Below are 22,294 nucleotides of genomic sequence, written 5' to 3'. Positions count from 1 at the left end.
TGTTTACAGTCCAGCCATTAAAGTAATAAACAGGGACATTTAAATGACTCTGTATGAGCCGATTACTAGCCAGTATCTGTACAAGTCAAGATGCAAAGTGCTACTAAGTGAATGAAAGAAGGGACAGAGGATAGTTAGATAAGTGAGGTAAACAGGTAGGATAGTTTAAAAATATGTTTATTTAGGGCACCCTTGAAATTGTGGGTATTGGTAATTAATTAGATTGTCTGGGATAGTGCAATCCAGAAAACTGGTGCAGCATGAGTGAAGTCCTGGAGATGTGAGTGTGAGGTTCGTATTTCAGCGGCTATTAGTCTTAGGTCATTAGTGAAATGGAGGGGATTTATAGGGTGTAGACAGAGATAACGGAGGGGATGCATGGTGGTGCCGGATTCTCGAGAGCTATGTGTAATAGTGATAAGTTTATATTAGATTCTGTAGCAGGAGGGCAACCCATGAAAAGACTGGCATATGGTGGCTCCATCAGTGTAGTGATTGGACAGAAATATGATCCTGGCTGCATTTATGATAGATTGAAGAGGGGAGAGGTTAGTAAGAGGGAGACTAATTCGTAGACAGATTCAGTAGTCCACTGCAATGGTAAAAGTTTTTGCAGAGTCAAATATAAGGAAAGGTAAAATCATAAATCTTTTTTTGAAGTGTAGGTGACATGAGTGTGAAAGTGATTGGATGTAGAGAATGAGTGAAAGTTCTGCCTCAATTGTAACTCAAAGATAGCGATCATGTGACGTGGGAATTATAGTAGAACCACACATGGAAACTGCAATTTCAAGGTTCAGTAGGCTAGAAGACAGGGGAAACAAAAGGAGTTCAGTTATTCAGTTGTTTTTCTTTCTTAAGGTACCGTCACACTCAGCGACGCTGCAGCGATATAGACAACGAGCGTCGCTGTTTAGGTCGCTGTAGAGACGTCAAACACAGCAGCTCCAGAACGATGCAGGAGCGATCCAGTGACATAACGGTGACGCACTTATCGTTCTCACAGGTCGTTAGCTCCATGTTAAACATCGCTGGCATCATTGCTTTTGCTGTCAAACACAACGATACACGCCGACCTGACGACCAAATAAAGTTCTGGACTTCTAGCTCCGACCAGCGATATCACAGCGGGATCCAGATCGCTGCTGCGTGTCAAACACAACGAGATCACTATCCAGGATGCTGCAACGTCACGGATAGTTGTCGTTCTCGTTGCAAAGCTGTTCAGTGTGAAGGTACCTTAACACTTGATAATGATGCCAGTATGGCATTTAAACTCGTAGTGGACAGTAAAGCACCTTCTAATGAATACTGCAGCAAGAGACTCCTTTACAGCAGCGCCTCCAGTTTTTAAACATGTTTTTATCCTGATTTGGTAATAATGATGATAGAGGTAGCAGACAGGCAATCACTATCATTCTGTACTAATGTTGGGGCGTTGTCAGAAGAATTTGTCTATAATTGGGTTTCATCAGTATAGAAATGGAAATCAAATCTGCTGATCTACTAATCTACAAATCTACTCCAATAGGGGCGAAAAGGATGTTGCCTAGGACTGAGCCCTGATGAACATCAACAGAAAGTGAAGAACAGACAAAGAGGAGCAAGCAAAAGATACACTGAAGCAGTGATCAAAGAGGTAGGAGAAGAAAGAGAAAATGATTTCCTATAGGCTGACAGAGAAGAACATAGTGAGGAGGAGCTGGTGATTCATGGTGTTAAATGCTGCCGAGAGATCCAAGAGAGTCAGCAGGGAGTAGTAGCCATACACATAGCTGTTAGTAGAACAATAGAGACTGTAGTGAGGGCAGCATCATTAGAGTGTTAAGAGCAAAATCTCAAATTGAATGTGTCGAAAGTCTTCTAAGAAACAGCAGATTATATGAGAATGGACAAATAGTTTCAGAAGCTCAGGAAAGAGATAGGTCTGTAATTGACAATGCAGTTCTGATCAAAAAAAAATGTAGTAATGGCTTCCTGATGGTGTGTTAGAAGGACCAGGGAAATCTATAAGAAGATAGAGAGAAGTTTAATATTTTACTTAGGTGAGTCATGACAACCAGTGAGATGGACTAAAGGAGATGTAAAAGAATAAGATAACTGATGCAGGTAGTATGATGAGAAAGTGTGAGGAGCAGGATAATCTCTTTTTACGTGAAAGGTTCAAAGACAGAAAGTTAGCTTGGTGAAGTGATGAAGGGAAAAGAAGCCATGATATTGGTGGTTGGGAGGACAACTTCTAGTAGCATGACAAAAAGACTGACTGGTACTTCCAAGATCATGTGAACAGATGCCAACTAGGAGCAGCTACCTCCATACACAATAAACAAAAAAAGTTGCACATTGTAGTGATAAAGCATGTCAGTGTGAAATAGGAATTGCAATACTGACTCTCAATACTAGGAAAAAAAGTATATCTACTATCTATCTATCTATCTATCTATCTATCAATCAAATTTTTGATCTATTTGCCTATTATTTATCTATCTATCTGGTTGTCTGAGGGAGTGCGTTCAGGTTGCTACTACAGAAGTACCCACAGATCTTTCCTCTCTCCCCAAGCACTATTGGTCCAATATGGATGTGTTCTCCAAGAGGGCTGCGGAGGCCCTTCTGCTTCACTGCCCCTATGACTGTCCCATTGACCTCTTGCCTGGTGCTGAGCCTCCCCGGGGTCAGGTCTATCCAATATCTCTCCCGGAGATTGAGGCAATGTCTCGGTACATCCAGGAGAATCTGGCAAGAGGATTCATTAGGAAGTCAGTGTTACCCACGGGAGGTGAGTTTCTTCTTCGTGCAGAAGAAGAACAGAGAACTATGTCCATGCATAGACTACAGGGGTCTTAACGCCATAAACATTAAGAACAAGTACCTTCTGCCACTGATATCTGAGCTCTTCGATAGGTTGCGGGTAACGAGAGTTTTTACTGAGCTTGATTTGTGGGTGCTTACAACCTGATTCGCATCCATGAGAGGGATGAATGGAAGACAGCATTTAACACCAGGGACAGCCACTTTGAGTATCTGATTATACCCTTCCAGTCTGTAATGCTCCTGCCATCTTCCAATACTTTGGAACAATATCTTCCAGGATATGTTCACCACCTCGGTCATAGTCTACCTGGATGATATTCTCTTCTATTCTCCAGATATAGACTCCCACCGGAGAGATGTTTGCAAAGTCTTTGACTTCTTACTGGCAAACTCCCTCGAACCATATCTTCTGAGGCCTCCCATTCTTCCCCAGCTGCAGAGGAGCCTGCTCAGCAGAGACGTCAGTCCCAGCATCTTGCTCAAGCTGATGCTGTGCATCTGGTTACTGCTGCCATCCCAGGTCCAGCTGTTGTAACCAGCATTAGTCAGTGGCGAGCAGACGTTCCTGCGACTGAGTCCTGTTTTTTCCTACTGAGCATGCCCATGGGATGACCACTCATTGGAGGTCGGGGGTCACATGCCCAAGTCCTCAAGTGGCTCTAATTGGACCATTGTCAAGGTCCCAGAAGGCTGCAACTATAAAAGGTTTGCATGGCTGAGCTAGTATAAACTGAAATTGTGTGTGTGTGGATTAGCATACTGTATGTTATCTGGTGAAAGCTTCTAATCATCTCCTTCCCTAGCGTTGTTGTACATGGTTGGGTGTTTGGAGCTGATTAATGCTAGTGAAGTGCCATCCAGCACGAGGTACGATCCTACAGCATCAATAAAGCACCGTTCGCCAGTGCGGCGCCATGTGCAACTAGTGCGCTTTCCAGTCCTTAGGGAGGTTAGTGGTGTCTGCCGGAGTGGAGCTACGTGCACTCAGTGCAATATATCTAATATTATTTCATTTTCCCTGGCACTGTAGTGGGTCTAGAGTGACTCTAACCCTGTGTCCTTGGGTCAGAGTCCCGTGACCGAACACTAGTGTGTACTCTGTGGTATTGCAGCTCTGTGATGCAACAGGGTCTGTCTCTTTACATATCTGGTAAAGATAACCCATGTGCGTTTCTATTACATCACCATATACAGTCCGCCATTACCGAGCAGCAGGTAATATCTCTGCACGGTGGACGCCGGCTTGCAAATGCACCTTATAGCTGTCTTCATATTATTTGGTGTATTCCGTCAACCCTAAGGCCGGCGTCACACTAAGCGTATGAAAATATGGTCCATTTTTTACAACCGTAAAACGCAGTAATTGTTCCAAAACACTATTCCGTATTCAATGCGAGGATGCGATTTTTATGGACAAATTTATCCATATGTCATCCGTATGGCTTCCATACGGCGTTTTTATCTCGCAGGCTTGCAAAATGGACATATCATGGATCCATCGGCTCACATATTCTAAAAAACATATATACAGTCTATATATATACATATATATATATATATATATATATATGTATATATGTCAGTGATACACATATATATATATATATTTAATTCAGCGCTAGATAGCAGAAAAGCTGGTAATTCAATTGCCGGCTTTTGCTCTCTCCTTCGCAAACCCGACAGGATATGAGACATGGTTTACATACAGTAAACCATCTCATATCCATTCTTTTATTACATATTCCTCATTACTAGTGTAACAAGTGTCTCTGTGTAAAATTTGAGGTCTCTAGCTATTAAATTAAAGGGTTAAATCCCGGAAAAAATTGGCGTGGGCTCCCTTCGCAATTTTCTCCGCCAGAGTGGGAAAGCCAGTGACAGTGTGTTAGGAGTCGAGTTCCCGCTGCTGCACAGGGGGAATCTCGATCTGTGTCTGCTGCAGTCTCCCATTCTTCATCGGCTGCAGTGGAGCCTGCTCAGCAGAGACATCGGTCCCAGCATCTCACTGAGTCTGATACTGTGCAAAGGGTTACTGCTGCCTCTCCAGGCTCTGCTATTGTACCCTGCACTGACCTGCGGCGAGCAGGCTTTTCTTGGACTAAGTCTTGCTTTGCACACACTGAGCATGCCCAGGGTAAGATCTCTCAGTGGAGATCAAGGGTCACATGCTCAGGTACTGCACCAACTTCCATTGGTCCTCCAGGAAGGTCCTGTACCTGATCAAGTTCTGTGGCAGCCTTCCATTGGTCCTTCTTGGAAGGTACTGTAGCTATATAAGGTTCTCATGACTGCAGGGCCATGCACTAGTGTCAAATATAGCAAATAGATAAATGGCTGCACTTAATTTTACTGTGCTAAAGCAAGGAAATGTGCGATACATGAAATGTGAATAGCATAATGGCTTGTGAAATCTATGAAAAAACACACGAGATGCTTAGCACAAGGTCAGGCAGACAGGTCAGCTACCCATCCGATCTGAGATTACCTTGACGTTTGGTGGATGGGCTCACAATATTTGGCCAAATCTTGTGCTAAGCATCTCATGTGTTTTTTCATAGATTTCACAAGCCATTATGCTATTCACATTTCATGTATCGCACATTTCCTTGCTTTAGCACAGTAAAATTGAGTGCAGCCATTTATCTATTTGCTATATGTCTTTTTTGGTTATGCACCAGTTCAGACTAGATTGCTGTTCAGTCAGTTTTCCTATATTTACTAGTGTCAAATATGTACGAGCTCAGCGCCAGTGTGGTCATGTGTGTGGTCAGGGACCCGGCTGAAATAAGCCCCTAGAATGCTGGCACCTCCGGCGAGGAGTTTTGTGTATGCAATCAGGGACCCGGCTGAAATAAGCCCCTAGAATGCTGGCACCTCCGGCGAGGAGTTTTGTGTATGCAGTCAGGGACCCGGCTGAAATAAGCCCCTAGAATGCTGGCACCTCCAGCGAGGAGTTTATGTGTGAATTCAGGGCTGGCTAATAGCCGATAGAATTCCGGCTCCACCGGAGAGGAACTGCGTGTTGGTTGGACAGCATGACCACTGTCGGCTCTACACAGTAGCTGTGTCCCCTGTGAGCTAAACAGGGCACAGCGTTCTCTTTACTACGGGCTCTGTGAAGTAATAGAGTTTGTTTATTCTAATTTTCTTCGCCGCCTTACTTAGCAGCAGGTTCTTTCCTGCACGGTGGATCCCAGGTTGCGAACGCACCTATCCCATCTAATAAATATATTTGGTGCGTTCCACCAACCCTAATACAGAGGGCAGATATTAATAGCCTAGGGAGGTACATGGTCATAGGACCCCCCCCCCCGGCTAAAAACATCTGCCCCCAGCCACCCCAGAAAAGGCACATCTGTAAGATGCGCCTATTCTGGCACTTAGCCTCTCTCTTCCCACTCCCGTGTAGCTGTGGGATATGGGGTAATGAAGGGTTAATGTCACCTTGCTATTGTAAGGTGACAATAAGCCAGGTTAATAATGGAGAGGCGTCAATTATGACACCTATCCATTATTAATCCAATAGTACGAAATGGTTAATAAAACACACACACATAATTAAAAAGTATTTTAATGAAATAAAGACACATGGTGTTTTAATATTTTATTATACTCTCAATCACCTGAAATAAAGTTAAACAAAACAAAAAACAATATTCCATACCTTCCGTCGTTCAGTCTTGTCCCACACTGTAAATCCATCTGAAGGGGTTAAATCATTTTACACCCAGGAGCTTTGCTAATGCAGCTGAGCTCCTGTCTGTAAAACTTGGTGAATGAATGGAATGCTGGGGAATGTCCTGTAGTTACCTCGAGTCGCGGTGATGCGCCCTCTGCTGGATGAACTCATATGAACTCGAGCATGGGAACTTTTCTGATTTTCTTCATTAATAATGGATAGGTGTCATAATTGACGCCTCTCCATTATTAACCTGGCTTAATGTCACCTTACAATAGCAAGGTGACATTAACCCTTCATTACCACATATCCCACCCCTACATGGGAGTGGGAAGAGAGAGGCCAAGTGCCAGAATAGGCGCATCTTACAGATGTGCCTTTTCTGGGGTGGCTGGGGGCAGATGTTTTTAGCCAGGGGGGTCCTATAACCATGGTACCTCCCTAGGCTATTAATATCTGCCCTCTGTCACTGGCTTTCCCACTCTGGCGGAGAAAATTGCGTGGGAGCCCACGCCAATTTTTTCCGGGATTTAACCCTTTAATATAATAGCTAGAGACCTCAAATTTTACACAGAGACATTTTTTACATTAGTAAAGAGGAATATGTAATAAAAGAAGGGATATGAGATTGTTTACTGTATGTAAACCATCTCTCATATCCTGTCGGGTTTGTGAAGGAGATAGCAAAAGCCGGCAATTGAATTACCAGCTTTTCTGCTATCTAGCACTGAATTAAATATACACTCACTGGCCACTTTATTAGGTACACCATGCTAGTAACGGGTTGGACCCCCTTTTGCCTTCAGAACTGCCTCAATTCTTCGTGGCATAGATTCAACAAGGTGCTGGAAGCATTCCTCAGAGATTTTGGTCCATATTGACATGATGGCATCACACAGTTGCCGCAGATTTGTCGGCTGCACATCCCAAAGATGCTCCATACAAGGCAGGATGGATCCATGCTTTCATGTTGTTTACGCCAAATTCTGACCCTACCATCCGAATGTCGCAGCAGAAATCGAGACTCATCAGACCAAGCAACGTTTTTCCAATCTTCTACTGTCCAATTTCGATGAGCTTGTACAAATTGTAGCCTCAGTTTCCTGTTCTTAGCTTAAAGGAGTGGTACCCGGTGTGGTCTTCTGCTGCTGTAGCCCATCTGCCTCAAAGTTCGACGCACTGTGCGTTCAGAGATGCTCTTAGGCCTACCTTGGTTGTAACGGGTGGCGATTTGAGTCACTGTTGCCTTTCTATCAGCTCGAACCAGTCTGCCCATTCTCCTCTGACCTCTGGCATCAACAAGGCATTTCCGCCCACAGAACTGCCGCTCACTGGATTTTTTTTCTTTTTCGGACCATTCTTTGTAAACCCTAGAGATGGTTGTGCGTGAAAATCCCAGTAGATCAGCAGTTTCTGAAATACTCAGACCAGCCCTTCTGGCACCAACAACCATGCCACGTTCAAAGGCACTCAAATCACCTTTCTTCCCCATACTGATGCTCGGTTTGAACTGCAGGAGATTGTCTTGACCATGTCTACATGCCTAAATGCACTGAGTTGCCGCCATGTGATTGGCTGATTAGAAATTAAGTGTTAACAAGAAGTTGGACAGGTGTACCTAATAAAGTGGCCAGTGAGTGTATATATATATATATATATATATATATATATATATATATATATATATATATATATATATACAGTGGGGCAAAAAAGTATTTAGTCAGCCAGCAATAGTGCAAGTTCCACCACTTAAAAAGATGAGAGGCGTCTGTAATTTACATCATAGGTAGACCTCAACTATGGGAGACAAACTGAGAAAAAAAATCTAGAAAATCACATTGTCTGTTTTTTTATCATTTTATTTGCATTTTATGGTGGAAAATAAGTATTTGGTCAGAAACAAACAATCAAGATTTCTGGCTCTCACAGACCTGTAACTTCTTCTTTAAGAGTCTCCTCTTTCCTACACTCATTACCTGTAGTAATGGCACCTGTTTAAACTTGTTATCAGTATAAAAAGACACCTGTGCACACCCTCAAACAGTCTGACTCCAAACTCCACTATGGTGAAGACCAAAGAGCTGTCAAAGGACACCAGAAACAAAATTGTAGCCCTGCACCAGGCTGGGAAGACTGAATCTGCAATAGCCAACCAGCTTGGAGTGAAGAAATCAACAGTGGGAGCAATAATTAGAAAATGGAAGACATACAAGACCACTGATAATCTCCCTCGATCTGGGGCTCCACGCAAAATCCCACCCCATGGGGTCAGAATGATCACAAGAACGGTGAGCAAAAATCCCAGAACCACGCGGGGGGACCTAGTGAATGAACTGCAGAGAGCTGGGACCAATGTAACAAGGCCTACCATAAGTAACACACTACGCCACCATGGACTCAGATCCTGCAGTGCCAGACGTGTCCCACTGCTTAAGCCAGTACATGTTCGGGCCCGTCTGAAGTTTGCTAGAGAGCATTTGGATGATCCAGAGGAGTTTTGGGAGAATGTCCTATGGTCTGATGAAACCAAATTGGAACTGTTTGGTAGAAACACAACTTGTCGTGTTTGGAGGAAAAGAATACTGAGTTGCATCCATCAAACACCATACCTACTGTAAAGCATGGTGGTGGAAACATCATGCTTTGGGGCTGTTTCTCTGCAAAGGGGCCAGGACGACTGATCCGGGTACATGAAAGAATGAATGGGGCCATGTATCGTGAGATTTTGAGTGCAAACCTCCTTCCATCAGCAAGGGCATTGAAGATGAAACGTGGCTGGGTCTTTCAACATGACAATGATCCAAAGCACACCGCCAGGGCAACAAAGGAGTGGCTTCGTAAGAAGCATTTCAAGGTCCTGGAGTGGCCTAGCCAGTCTCCAGATCTCAACCCTATAGAAAACCTTTGGAGGGAGTTGAAAGTCCGTGTTGCCAAGTGAAAAGCCAAAAACATCACTGCTCTAGAGGAGATCTGCATGGAGGAATGGGCCAACATACCAACAACAGTGTGTGTCAACCTTGTGAAGACTTACAGAAAACGTTTGACCTCTGTCATTGCCAACAAAGGATATATTACAAAGTATTGAGATGAAATTTTGTTTCTGACCAAATACTAATTTTCCACCATAAAATGCAAATAAAATGATAAAAAAACAGACAATGTGATTTTCTGGATTTTTTTTTCTCAGTTTGTCTCCCATAGTTGAGGTCTACCTATGATGTAAATTACAGACGCCTCTCATCTTTTTAAGTGGTGGAACTTGCACTATTGCTGACTGACTAAATACTTTTTTGCCCCACTGTATATATATATATATATATATATATATATATATATATATATATATATATATGTGTGTGTGTGTGTGTGTCTCACTGACATATATATACTTATACCTATACTATGTGTACACATTTATTCTACCTATTCTATTCTGTTAGTGTGATTTTACTGTACACTGCACTGAATTGCCGGCTTTTCTATAGAACACCAGTCCGTATTTCTCGCAAGTCACACGCATGGTCCGTGTGTAATCCATAATTTTCTCATCCCCATAGACTTTCATTGGCGTATTTTTTGTGCAATATGCTGACAAATGCAGCATGCTGCGATTTTCTACGCCTGTAACATGCCTTATATTACGGATGCGTAATATACGGCAGATAGGAGCTGCCCCATAGAGAATCATTAGGCCGTGTGCAATGCGTATTTTCTGGACGTATTTTCTGCGCTCACACGTCCGTAAAACTCGCCGGTGTGACGCCGGCCTAACAGTCTCAGTGCGGTTACCACCTCTCCTATGTATGGGCACATGATCAATAATACGGACTCTTAATAACTTTTCCAAATGACCTTTTCACAAAAGTGCTTAGGTACAGGTAGGGCCTTTCTTTTTTTACGAATATCGCATCTATGTGGGTTGAGGAGTGTTTTACAATCACATGTCATCTCACCAACATAGTACTGTTGACAAGGACATTGTAACATACTGTATAAATCACATACTCAGATGAGCATGTCAGGTAGTGTTTAATCTTAATTTCTTCTCCTGTCGCTGGATTGGAGAAGGAAGGGCCTTTTAACATCAGTGAACAGTTAACACATGAGAGGCACGGAAAACACTATCTCCTTTGTGTCCCTGTCATTGATGTTTGTATAACCTTTCTGAGCGGACGTACATCAGAATTCACCAGTTTATCACCGAGGCATTTGCTTCTCCGGTATGCCATAATTGGGGGATTTTGAAACTCACTTACCCCAAGTCCCCTACTCAGGGTTGGCCAATGTCATCTAATGATTTTTGCGATGGCGTCACTTTCTTCACAATACTCACTAACAAAAGGAACTCTTTTTGCACTATTTCATTCCTTTTGTACAAATAAATCCTTTCTCTCCATATTGTTAGCCTTAGCCCTTTGTCTATCCAGAATATTTTTTGGATAACCACATGCTTTAAACTTAGTTTCCATTGCGTTTAAGGTCATGTCAAATTTCAATTTGTTTCCCACAATTCTTTTTGCCCTTAAGAACTGCTTATAAGGTATTACTTTTAACACCTTTCTAGGGTGATGACTTGAAAAATGTAAAACATTATTCCTGGGTTTTTTTTGATGAAAGAAGTTCTGTACTCTTTTTTTACCCCTTCTTTGTTCACAAGAGCATCAAGAAATTGTAGTCTATTAGCTTTCCATTGTGAACTTTACAATTCCATTAATCGTGTTCATATACTCAAAAAAAAAATTCAAGCTATATAGTACCAATCCAGATAAAAAAATATTATCTATGTATCACCACCATCCCCCAACTTTAGAGAAATGGGGCGACACATAGACAAACTCTTCCTCCAACATGCCCATTTTACATGCCTCCTCTGAAAAACTGCGCTCACTCAGTGTTAGGGCTAGCGGAACACACCAAATAATTAGAGAAAAAGAATAAGGTGCGTTCACAGCCCAGGGTCCACCATGCAGAGATGGAACCTGCTGCTAAGCAATGACGGACTACATAGCGGTACAATGAGGATACACACGGGTTAGCTTCACCCTGTGTGAATTAGGCGAACCCTGTTGCATCACAGGCCCGCAGTACCGCACGTAACAAAACTAATAATTAAATATGAGAGTGCATGCGATGCCGCACTGGCGGACGCCACTAACCACCCAGACTTGGGTTAGGAAAGCACGTTGATAGCGCACGGCGCCGCACTGGCGGTCACAGCAATAGACGCTGTTTGTGTACCAGTTTTGGTTACAAGTCGGGCGCTAGATTACAATCACCCTCCTTACGCGAGCATTTAAACACAAGGGAAGGAATATTTAAGAGTGACTTTTACTCACAACACACACACACATAAACAAGTGTATACTAGCGCATGGCTGTGCGGCCATGCGAGCCTTATATAGCTGCAGCAAGTAAAAGACCTTCCTAGAAGGACCAATGAGAGACTGCCATACCTGAGCATGTGACCCTAGATCTCCACTGAGAGATCTTGCCCTGGGCATGCTCAGTGTGTGCAAAGCAGGACTTAGTCCTAACACCTACAGGACCTTCCTGAAAGGACCAATGGACTTAGCTGCAGTATCTGACCATGTGACCCTCGATCTCCACTGAGAGATCTTACTCAGGGCATGCTCAGAACGAGAAAAGCAGGACTTAGTCCCGGAGGCGTCTGCTTGCCGCTGCCCAGCACTGACTTCAATGGCAGAAGCAGGAAAAGCAGTAGTAACTCTTTGTACAGAGTGGGACTGAGCAAGATGCTGGGACCAACGTCTCCGTTGAGCAGGCTCCACTGTGGCAGGAGAAGAATGGGAGACGGCCCCCTGTGCAGAGGCGGGAACTCGAACCCTGACACTCAGTCTTTTCTCAACTGCAGCTATACCTTCATCATATCAGGACCCTGTCAGCACCTGTGTGCTGCGACGGCTTAGCAGAGTGACTCATCCACACTGCGGGAGAACCCGGGGTCAGATGGCACAGGGAAAGCTCAGGCAGACGGGACCTGCGTAGCATGCTGAAGGTAGCAGAAAACAGAAAGCCCTACGATCATGTGACCACAGGGGATGGGGCTTAGCGTCCTGCTACTGGAGATGAGTGCAGAATTCTACAGGCACCCTGAAATAGAGGAAAGGAAAAAAGAAGTCGTACAAACGGGGTCATACACAGAGAGGGTGCAGTACAGAAGAGACGAGCAGAGAATAGTCAGAACGTAAGCAAGTAGTCATACACAGAGATAGCAGCACAGTACAAAAAGGACAGACGGAACTCTAAACGATGACAGAACCAGATCAGAACCAGACAAGCATAAAGCACAGGCACAACAGGGTCACACACACTCAGTAAAAGGTCTGAGTATAAGCGACAGACAATGGCTCCACAATGAGGCTATAAGAAGCCTCCCAGATTCCCAGAGTGAGGCCATCCAACTTAACCCTAAAACCACCAGATCCCAGAGACTCAGCAGAAAATAACACATCATGTGAAATTGACGTATAAAGTGAAACTACGTTAAATGACACCAACAGATCCTGTTCCCCCACTTTCAATCCTTTAACTTTGACCAAGAAATCCGTAATGTCTTTAATAAAGGACTTTGTCCCTTGTGCCAACGGATTTAAGAAAAGTGATGAGCGAATATACTCATTACTTGAGATTTCCTGAGCACTCTCGGGTGACCTCTGAGTATTTTTCAGTGCTCGGAGATTTAGTTTTCCTCACCTCGGCTGAATGATTTACATCTGTTAGCCAACTTGATTACATGTGGTGATTCCCTAGCAACCAAGCAACCCCCACATGTACTTATGCTGGCTAATCGCTGTAAATCATTCAGTTGCAGCGATGAAAACTAAATCTCCGAGCACTAAAAAATACTCGGAGGTCATCCGAGCATGCTAGGGAAATCTCAAGTAACGAGTATATTCGCTCACCACTATTTAAGACCCTATCAAGGAAAACCAAAATGCAACTGAATACCGAATCAGATCCAGCCACAATGGGCGCCCTGGAAGACTTTTCATGCATTTGTGCACTTTTGGTAAAGCATATATTACAGGTCTATGTGGCAGAAGGTTCAACAGAAAATTATACATATCTTTATCAATTATCTTTCCTTCTAAGGCAGAATATATAATTGTACTGATTTCTCAATTCACTAGAAGTTTAGGATCATAGTACAATCTTTTATAGACCTGTTCATCCTCAAATTGTAGTTTTATTTCATTAACATATATCCTTGACCATGATGACCACGGCCCCAACCTTTAGCAGCTTTTTTATAACTATTGTGTCATCATGGGAAAGCTCATTCAAAGCCTCAAATTCTTCCTTCCTAATGTTGCGATTTTTGAACTTTTTTACAATTGATAAACTCAAATTTTCAACATCTGTAGTTACTGCTTCAATAAAGGCCTCTATCACGGCTGGACTGCTTGGTGGCATGAACATACTTTTATTACTGAAACCAAACTTACTCACATATAGCTCATTTTCCTACACTCCCTGACTGAAGTTCTGTCGCTTATCCATGTTATGTAAATAAAAGCTTATAACCTGACGTTAAATTCATCCACTGGTTGTATAAATTATTCTTTTGAAAGCTGAAACCCTCCGAAATGTGGCTTAGGTTAAAAAAATAAATTTAAAAAACACACACATAGTCAGCTCACCTGAATGTAGGCTACTCCTCATCTATTCCTGCACGGGAAGGTTTGAGCAAACGATCCACAGAAAAAAGTAAGTTGAATCCAGCAGGATTGAAGTTAAAACCAGTCTTTATTTATTTCTTCATTAAAAATATGATACACCACTCCAAAATATGAAACATCTGAATATTTCACAGCATGTCACGCAAACTTTCAAAGTATTGCAGTGTTATTCTGACGCGTTTCGACCGAAGTCTTAATCATGGCCTGTCTGAACTGGAACTAAACAGATTTTATGGTTCCTACCATGAGAACATCACAACTGATTCCAATTATGCTAATTATTTCTCAAACAACACCTGCAAATAGCTGCAACATTAGGTATTACAAGATTTAAACCATACAAAAAGGGAAAGAAAAACCAACCAAAAAAATAGTACTTATACCTTAAAATTAAAAACTGCAAAGTATGATTACAAAAAATAATAAGACATATCCCAAAAGTTTTTTTAATAATATTTTACTAATATTGTAATATTATGTCTTGTTTTGAATTTAATCCATATGGATTTCTAGTCTCTAAAGTAAAAATCAAAAATGATTAACTATTTAACAATTTTCTTCTATGATCCCTGTTGTGAATTCTTCTCTTGGGCTCTTTCCGGTGGTTATAAGTGGTAGCGCTGCTGTCTTTGGATCGCAGCATTCATCAGGTGTGTCCACTTAGTGCAATTCTGACTGGGCTATTTAGTCTTGCTGGATTCTTTAGTCAGTGCCAGTTGTCCATTGTTTTGGAGGATTCACATCTCTGCCTGGTTTCTCCTGCTATGCTGTCCAAATCAACAAAGATAAGTTCTGACTTGTTTTTTGCAGTCCACATGCTGTGGGCCTTATAGTTCAGTGCATTTCTATGTTTTTTCTTGTCCAGCTTTTTCTGTGTAAGGATTTATTCAGCCAAGCTGGAATCTCTGGAGATGTAGATTTACCCTCCATATCTTTAGCTAGATGTGGAGATTTTGCATTTTCTGTGGTGGATATTTTCTAGTGTTTTAATACTGACCGCACAGTACTCTGTCCTGTCCTTTCTATTTAGCTAGAGTGGCCTCCTTTGCTAAATCCTGTTTTCACTCTGCGTATGTTATTTCCCTCTCCTCTCACAGTCAATATTCATGGGGGGCTGTCTATCCTTTGGTGATTTTCTCTGAGGCAAGATAGTTTTCCCGTTTCTATCTTTAGGGGTATTTAGTCCTCCGGCTGTGTCGAGGTGTTTAGGCCGTGTTAGGTACATCCCACAGCTACTTCTAGTTGCGGTGTTAAGTTCAGGGTCTGCGGTCAGTACAGGTACCACCTTCTCCAGAGTATGTCTCATGCTGCTCCTAGGCCACCAGATCATAACAGTACAACTGGCCAACAATGAGTTAAACGCATCTCAGAAGAAGGGAAGAAAAGTGCTGAGCCATTTTTTTTCTGTAGTCTGTTCTTCCCTCTTTTTCTCTGGGTGGCTCAGTAGTTCGGTGCTGGCATGGATGTTCAGGGATTGGCTTCTCGTGTGGATCAACTTGCTGCTATAGTACAGGGCATTTGAGATTATATTGTTCAGACTCCGGTTTTGGAGCCTAGAATTCCAGCTCCTGATTTGTTTTTTGGGGACAGGTCCAAATTTTTGAGCTTTAAAAATAATTGTAAACTGTTTTTTGCTCTGAAACCCCGTTCCTCTGGTTATTCCATTCCGCAATTTAAAATTGTCATCTACCTGCTGCGTGGTGATCCTCAGGATTGGGCATTTTCCCTGCAATCTGGGAATCCGGCTTTGCTTAATTTAGACGCCTTTTTTCAGGCGCTAGGGTTATTGTATGATGAACTTAATTCAGTGGATCATGCAGAGAAGACCTTGTTGGCCCTGTGTCAGGGTCAAGAAGCGGCAGAATCATATTGCCAGAAATTTAGAAAATGGTCTGTGCTGACTAAATGGAATGAGGATGCTTTGGCGGCAATTTTCAGAAAGGGTCTTTCTGAAGTCGTTAAAGATGTTATGGTGGGGTTCCCCACGCCTGCTGGTCTGAGTGATTCTATGTCTCTGGCCGCCATTCAGATTGATCGGCGCTTGCACTAATGCAGAGTTGTGCACACTATTGCGTTGTCCTCCGAGCGTAGTCCTGAGCCTATGCAGTGTGATAGGATTGTGTCTAGAGCTGAACGACAAGGATTCAGACGTCAGAATAGGTTGTGTTTTTACTGCAGCGATTCTGCTCATGTTATTTCTGATTGCCCTAAGCATACAAAGAGAATCGCTAGTCCAGTTACCATCAGTACTGTACAACCTAAATTTCTGTTATCTGTGACCTTGATCTGGTCATTATCATCATTTTCTGTCATGGCATTTGTGGTTTCAGGCGCCGCTTTGAACTTGATGGACTTAGAATTTGCCAGGCGTTGTGGTTCCCCTTGCAGCCTTTGCAGAGCCCTATTCCTTTAAGGGGCATTGATGCTATACCTTTGGCTAAAAATAAACCTCAGTTTTGAACACAGCTGACCATGTGCATGGCGCCAGCCCATCAGGAAGATTGTCGTTTTCTGGTGTTGCATAATTTGCATGATGCTATTGTGCTGGGTTTTCCATGGTTACAGGTACATAATCCACTGTTAGATTGGAAATCTATGTCTGTGACTAGTTGGGGTTGCCAGGGGGTTCATAATGACATTCCTTTGATGTCAATTTCCTCTTCCCCCTCTTCTGAAATTCCTGAGTTTTTGTCAGATTTCCAGGATGTATTCGATGAGCCCAAGTCCAGTTCCCTTCCACCGCATAGGGACTGTGATTGTGCTATTGACTTGATTCCAGGCTGTAAGTTCCCTAAGGGCCGTCTTTTCAACCTGTCGGTGCCAGAACATACCGCCATGCGGAGTTATGTTAAGGAGTTTTTGGAGAAAGGGCATATTCGGCCATCTTCTTCACCATTGGGAGCGGGGTTTTTTTTGTTGCCAAGAAGGATGGCTCCTTGAGACCCTGTATTGATTATCGCCTCTTGAATAAGATCACGGTCAAATTCCAATACCCTTTGCCTTTGCTTTCCGATTTGTTTGCTAGGATTAAGGGGGCTAGTTGGTTTACTAAGATTGACCTTCGAGGGGCATATAATATTGTTCGTATTAAGCAGGGTGACAAATGGAAAACTGCGTTTAATACGCCCGAAGGCCATTTTGAATACCTTGTGATGCCATTCGGGCTCTCTAATGCTCCATCTGTGTTTCAGTCCTTCATGCATGATATCTTCCGGAATTATCTTGATAAATTCATGATTGTATATTTGGATGATATTTTGATTTTTTCCGATGATTGGGAGTCTCATGTGAAACAGGTCAGGATGGTATTTCAGATCCTTCGTGATAATGCTTTATTTGTGAAGGGGTCTAAGTGCCTCTTTGGAGTGCAGAAGGTTTCTTTTTTGGGCTTCATTTTTTCTCCCTCATCTATAGAAATGCATCCGGCTAAGGTTCAGGCCATTCATGATTGGATTCAGCCCATATCCGTGAATAGCCTTCAGAAATTTTGGGGCTTTGCTAATTTTTATCGCCGTTTCATTGCTAACTTCTCCAGTGTGGTTAAACCACTGACCGATTTGACGAAGAAAGGCGCTGATGTGACGAATTGGTCCTCTGCGGCTGTTTCTGCCTATCAGGAGCTTAAACGCCAATTTACTTCTGCTCCTGTGTTGCGTCAGCCAGATGTTTCTCTTCCATTCCAGGTTGAGGTTGATGCTTCTGAGATTGGGGCAGGGGCCGTTTTGTCTCAGAAGAATTCTGATGGTTCCTTGATGAGACCGTGTGCCTTCTTTTCTTGAAAGTTTTCGCCTGCGGAACGCAATTATGATGTCGGCAATCGGGAGTTGTTGGCTATGAAGTGGGCATTTGAGGAGTGGCGACATTGGCTTGAGGGTGCCAAGCACCGTTTTGTGGTCTTGACCGATCATAAGAATCTGATTTACCTCGAGTCTGCCAAACGGCTGAATCCTAGACAGGCTCGATGGTCCCTGTTTTTCTCCCGTTTTGATTTTGTGGTCTCGTATCTTCCGGGTACTAAGAATGTTAAGGCTGATGCCCTCTCTAGGAGCTTTTTGCCTGATTCTCCTGGGGTCCTTGAGCCGGTCGGCATTCTGAAGGAAGGGGTGATTCTTTCTGCCATCTCCCCTGATTTACGATGGGTTCTTCAGGAATTTCAGGCTGATAAACCTGACCACTGTCCAGTGGGGAAACTGTTTGTTCCTGATACATGGACTAGTAAGGTGATTTCTGAGGTTCATTGTTCTGTGTTGGCTGGCCATCCTGGGATTTTTGGTACCAGAGATTTGGTTGGTAGGTCATTTTGGTGGCCTTCTTTGTCACGAGATGTGCATTCTTTTGTGCAGTCCTGTGGGACTTGTGCGCGGGCCAAGCCTTGCTGTTCCCACGCTAGTGGGTTGCTTTTGCCTTTGCCGGTCCCTGAGAGGCCTTGGACGCATATTTCTATGGATTTTATTTCAGATCTTCCAGTTTCCCAGAGGATGTCGGTTATCTGGGTCGTTTGTGATCAGTTTTCTAAGATGGTTCATTTGGTACCTTTGCCTAAATTGCCTTCCTCTTCTGATTTGGTTCCGTTGTTTTTTCAGCATGTGGTTCGTTTGCATGTCATTCCGGAGAATATTGTGTCCGACAGAGGTTCCCAGTTTGTTTCTAGGTTTTGGCGGGCCTTTTGTGCTAGGCTGGGCATTGATTTGTCTTTTTCTTCCGCATTTCATCCTCAGACAAATGGCCAAACCGAGCGAACTAATCAGACTTTGGAAACTTATTTGAGATGCTTTGTGTCTGCTGATCAGGATGATTGGGTGGCTTTCTTGCCATTGGCCGAGTTTTCCCTTAATAATCGGGCTAGTTCTGCTACCTTGGTTTCACCCTTCTTTTGTAATTTTGGTTTTCATCCTCGGTTTTCTTCAGGGCAGGTTGAGCCTTCTGATTGTCCTGGTGTGGATTCTGTGGTTGACAGGTTGCAGCAAATTTGGGCTCATGTGGTGGCCAATTTGGTGTTGTCTCAGGAGGAGGCTCAGTGTTTTGCCAACTAAACGTCGGTGTGTTGGTTCCCAGCTTCGGGTTGGGGATTTGGTCTGGTTGTCTTCCCGTCATTTTCCTATGAAGGTTTCTTCCCCTAAGTTCAAGCCTTGGTTTATTGGTCCTTATAGGATTTCTGAGATTATCAATCCAGTGTCTTTTCGTTTGGCACTTCCAGCCTCTTTTTCCATCCATAATGTTTTCCATAGATCTTTGTTGCGGAAATATGTGGTGCCCGTTGTTCCCTCTGTTGATCCTCCTGCCCCAGTGTTGGTTGATGGGGAGTTGGAGCATGTGGTTGAGAAGATTTTGGATTCTCGTTTTTCGAGGCAGAAGCTTCAGTATATTGTCAAATGGAAGGGTTATGGCCAGGAGGATAATTCTTGGGTTGCTGCCTCCGATGTTCATGCTAACGATTTGGTTCATGCTTTTCATTTGTCTCGTCCTGATCGGCCTGGGGGCCCTGGTGAGGGTTCGGTGACCCCTCTTCAAGTGGGGGGTACTGTTGTGAATTCTGCTCTTGGGCTCCCTCTGGTGGTTATAAGTGGTACTGCTGCTGTCTTTGGATCGCAGCATTCATCAGGTGTGTCCACTTAGTGCAATTCTGACTGGGCTATTTAGTCTTGCTGGATTCTTTAGTCAGTGCCAGTTGTCCATTGTTTTGGAGGATTCACATCTCTGCCTGGTTTCTCCTCCTATGCTGTCCAAATCAACAAAGATAAGTTCTGGCTTGTTTTTTGCAGTCCACATGCTGTGGGCATTATAGTTCAGAGCATTTCTATGTTTTTTCTTGTCCAGCTTTTTCTGTGTAAGGATTTATTCAGCCAAGCTGGAATCTCTGGAGATGCAGATTTACCCTCCATATCTTTAGTTAGATGTGGAGATTTTGTATTTTCTGTGGTGGATATTTTCTAGTGTTTTAATACTGACCGCACAGTACTCTGTCCTGTCCTTTCTATTTAGCTAGAGTGGCCTCCTTTGCTAAATCCTGTTTTCACTCTGCGTATGTTATTTTTCTCTCCTCTCACAGTCAATATTCGTGGGGGGCTGTCTATCCTTTGGGGATTTTCTCTGAGGCAAGATAGTTTTCCCGTTTCTATCTTTAGGGGTATTTAGTCCTCCGGCTGTGTCGAGGTGTCTAGGCCGTGTTAGGTACATCCCATGGCTACTTCTAGTTGCGGTGTTAAGTTCAGGGTCTGTGGTCAGTACAGGTACCACCTTCTCCAGAGTACGTCTCATGCTGCTCCTAGGCCACCAGATCATAACAGATCCCCACCCCATGATGGTTTGTAGACTTTTTCTATAGCACAGAATAAAAATGTAGCTGTATCACCCCTGTGCACACTAGCAAAGTGTTTGGATACTGAAGAAGATGAAAGCGCTGATGAATTGCTCGCATCTGACAGGTGCCTGCGTATCCTGCTTTTCAATGTACACGTAGTGCACCCGACATACCGCAACTTGCACACAGTGCATTCTATCAGATATATGACTTATGTGTCATTGCACTTTATGAAGACTCTGATGTCAAAATGTTTGTGATTTTGATATGATTGAAATGAGTTTGCTTTATTAATAAACCCACATACCAGACAGCGTTGTGCCCAACATCTAAAAAACCCCGTTAAATTTAGCCATGTTTTTTAACCTTTGTTTTTAGTGTTATTTTGTCCTTTAAATAGGCTGGGTGATATGATGGATCCTAATGTGGGTGCTTTCCTTGCTGTGTACCGAATATTGTTGGAAATAACATTTTTTAGTTTACTATCTTGATTTAATACGGGTAAATATTTCTTTATTATGTCCAATATGTCTTTATATTGAGGACTATATTCCGTTGTAAATGTAATACATGAAGCATTATTATCTGGATTGTTTCTCTCTTTATGTAATAAAGTATCCCTGTCTACTCTTTCTATACGCGCCTTCGCTTTACTTAGTGTCCAATCAGGATATCCTCTATTAGATACTCTATTGCATACCTTTTCTTTTTCTGATTCAAACCTGACCAAGTCTGAACAATTCAGTTTAATTCTTATTAGCTCACCATACGGTATGTTACGTTTCATGTGCGGTGGATGGCAAGAGCTAGCTGCTAATATACTGTTGCTAGCAGTCGGTTTTCGAATTTAAAATCCACTAAAGTCCACTAAAATTGCACTACAATCATAATAAAAATTGAATTTAAGATTAAAATTATTGTTATTAAAATAATCCCCAAATTTTCTGCTTGTGATTGTGAACCTTTCCAAACAAACAGTAGGTCGTCTATGAATCAACCAAAAAAAAATATATAAATTGGCATCAATGCAGAAATATTGATCATTTAATGGACACTGAATGGTCAGATTTTCGCAAGACAAAAATTTTGTCACCCACAAAAAGTAATGTGATATTCAAACAAATAATTAAATTAAAATAGAAGTATATGTTGCATAGCATTGGTGAATGAAGTTGTGGTGCTATTAGAGTCATATTTAATATTTTGTGTGACTTCTGTGAGCTTGAAGGACTGCATCCATGCGATTCAACAATGATTCATACAATTTATTAATGAAGTCATCAGGAATAGCAAAGAATGCAGTCTCACATGCCTCCGAGAGTTCATCTAGATTCTTTGGTTTTGTCTTCCAAGCTTCCTCTTTCATCCTACCCCAAATAAGCTCAGTGATGTTCATGTCTGGTGACTGGGCTGGCCAGTCCCTGAGCACCTTGATGTTTTTTGCCTGGAGGAACTTTTTTATAGAGATGGATGTATTAGATGGAGCACCATCCTGCTGCAGAATTTGACCCTTTTTATGATTTTATATAAGAGGTAGCTAATACTTCTTGATATTTTAGGCTATTGATATTGCCTTCCACCTTGCAAATGTTTCACACACCCCCATACTGAATGTAACCCCAGACCATGATCTTTCCACCACCGAATTTAACTGTTTTCTGGGTGTATTTTGGATCCATACTTGCTCCAGTAGGTCTCTTGCAGTATTTGCGGCGGCTGTGGTGCAATTCTACTGAAGATTCATCAAAGAAATCCACGTTCAGCAACTTTCCCAGCATCCGTCTGTTCTCCATTCTC

This window comes from Ranitomeya variabilis, chromosome 5 (assembly GCF_051348905.1).
Source record: "Ranitomeya variabilis isolate aRanVar5 chromosome 5, aRanVar5.hap1, whole genome shotgun sequence".
NCBI classification, from domain to species: Eukaryota; Metazoa; Chordata; class Amphibia; order Anura; family Dendrobatidae; genus Ranitomeya; species Ranitomeya variabilis.
Note: the sequence above shows the minus strand (reverse complement) of the source record.